Genomic DNA, 2,892 nt, shown 5'->3' with positions numbered 1-2,892 from the left:
TGCATCTTCATCAAAGGAGTTTAAACGAAGGTTAACTTCTCTCCGGTGGTGCAGTTACCCTGGACATCCAAGAGATAATCTACCTTATTACAGACCTTTAATTCTTCATCCGGTCTGCAACAGGAAATATGATTGCTGAGTGTAATATTCAAGGGTTTAAGTTGTTCCATGTGGATAGATATAATGGGAAGGAAGGGGTGAGTTGCAGCGTTTTTTGTGGGCCCTTATCTCTCCTGCAGTGTTCCTTGTAGGTCCTTATATCTCCTGCAGTGCTCCTTGTGGGTCCTTATCTCTCCGGCAGTGTGCCTTGAGGGTCCTTATATCTCCTGCAGTGCTCCTTGTGGGTCCTTATCTCTCCTGCAGTGTTCCTTGTGGGTCCTTATATCTCCTGCAGTGCTCCTTGTGGGTCCTTATCTCTCCTGCAGTGCTCCTTGTGGGTCCTTAGCTCTCCTGTAGTGCTCCTTTTTCTTTTCACTTTTTCTACTACTACTACTTCTACAACTACCACTCCTTTACTATTATTTCTGTCTATTCTGCTACTATTACTACTATCTCTTGTGGCACAAATTACTCCCACTTCTACTTCTACTTCCACCACCATCATTACCACTTCCACTACTACTCTTTCCACCCCTTTTTCTCCCGTCACTGTCCTCCTCACCTATATATACTGACTCACTCTCTTCATAAGTTTTTCCCTCTGCTATGTGCGGGTTATTTATGTATGAGCTGAAGATGTTATATGCACAGCGTCTGCAGTCTATAATGAAGTGATGAGAATACTCAAGTTTAGAAAATACTTGTTCGATGAAAGAGAATTCTTCCTCAAGGAATTCGCTACTACAGATTTCAAGGTCATGAAGGAAGAAGCTTATGATAACGTCACGTTTAGTTTTGGTGTTGTGGTGAGAGTAGAAGTGGAGAAGATCCTGCTCGTTGGTCGGTTTTCACTAGACTTTAAAATGTAATTTTTACAACATAGCTGAACCTCTTGCCAGGAACTTCTCCAGCGTTGTTCTAAACAGCAACAAACCTCTTCAGATCATTAATTCTCCACGCATCATCACCACTCCCAACAAAGTTATAATTCTTCCCAACAGCCAGGTTGCACTGAACGTCTCAAAAGTACTTTCACAAGCTAACACCAGAGTCGCCATCGCTTCTAGCACTTCAATAAAGGATCTAACCAGGACAAAATCCAAGCACCACGAACCAGTCAATGCACGAGTTTACACTATACCCTGTGGAGGCTGTGACAAGATTTACGTAGGTGAAACAACAAGAAACCTCGACACCAGCCTCAATGAACACATTTACGCATGTAGGAACGATAACTTGAACAACGCCTGTGTACAACACCGAAATTCCACCAATCATCTCATGAAATTCAGAGACGCCCAATTAGTGATCAAAGAAACTAATTTCCGCAGACGCAAGTGCCTCGAATCAGCACTGATCGCTGTTTCGAATACAATTAAACAAAACAACGGCAGCTTCACCATCTCCGAAGTCTTAGCAAGAATCCTCCTGAAAACAGTAAACCCTGCCATCACATAGTCTCTCCTGTTATACTACACAAAGCACATTACAGAGAGTGAACACTGAAACAAGCTAGAACATAAAACATAAGAAAGGAGAAACACTGCAGCAGGCCTGTTGGCCCATACTAGGCAGGTCCTTTACAAATCATCCCACTAACAAACATTTGACCAACCCAATTTTCAATGCCACCCAAGAAACAAGCTCCGATGTGCAAGTCCCTCTCAAATCCAACCCCTCCCACTCATGTACTTATCCAACCTGAATTTGAAACTACCCCAAGTCCTAGCCTCAATAACCCAACTAGGTAGACTGTTCCACTCATCAACTACCCTATTTCCAAACCAATACTTTCCTATGTCCTTTCTAAATCTAAACTTATCTAATTTAAATCCATTACTGCGGGTTCTCTCCTGGAGAGATATCCTCAAGACCTTGTTAATATCCCCATTATTAATACCTATCTTCCACTTATACACTTCGATCAGGTCTCCCCTTATTCTTCGTCTAACAAGTGAATGTAACTTAAGAGTCTTCAATCTTTCTTCATAAGGAAGATTTCTAATGCTATGTATTAATTTAGTCATCCTACGCTGAATGTTTTACATAAGAACATAAGAAAGGAGGAACACTGCAGCAGGCCTGTTGGCCCATACTAGGCAGGTCCTTTACAGGAAATGGTATGGTGATACCGTTACATCGTTTTACCGGTCAGCAACGTTACCACTAATGTTTCAAAAATGTTTGACGGAAAACTGGCTAAAATATCTACCAGCTCTTCAACTACTATTAGGAACCTGATACAAAAACCCAAGCATGATTCTGGCACAAGTGCAGGAATCTACACTATACCATGTGGGGGGTGTGACAAAGTATATGTAGGGGAAACAGCCAGAACTCTGGACATTAGGATAGCAGAACACAAAAATGCTTGCAGAAATGATGACCGCAAAAACGCATGTGTTCAACATAGAGACGATGTTGGACACCTCATGAAATTCAATGAAGCTAAACTAGTTATTAAAGAAGACGACTTAAGACGGAGAAAATGCATTGAAGCTGCACTAATTTCTGTCAGTAACACTATAAAGCAAAAATCCGGTAGTTACAGTATTTCAAAATTACTAAGCAAGAGGATATTACCCATCCTGGGAACTGGTATTACTTGATGCCAGCAGGTCCCTCTCTAGCCTCACCTCCTTAGTTTCATTACTACTACTACTACTACTACTACTACTACTACTACTACTACTACTACTACTACTACTACTACTACTACTACCACCTCTACCCACGCATCACCTCACCTGACTCCCGCCACTATATATATATGTGTTTTCTTAGTTTTCTCTG

This window comes from Cherax quadricarinatus, unplaced genomic scaffold (assembly GCF_038502225.1).
Source record: "Cherax quadricarinatus isolate ZL_2023a unplaced genomic scaffold, ASM3850222v1 Contig1466, whole genome shotgun sequence".
Lineage (NCBI taxonomy): Eukaryota > Metazoa > Arthropoda > Malacostraca > Decapoda > Parastacidae > Cherax > Cherax quadricarinatus.
The sequence above is the reverse complement of the archived record's forward strand: the minus strand, read 5'-3'. Positions refer to the sequence as shown.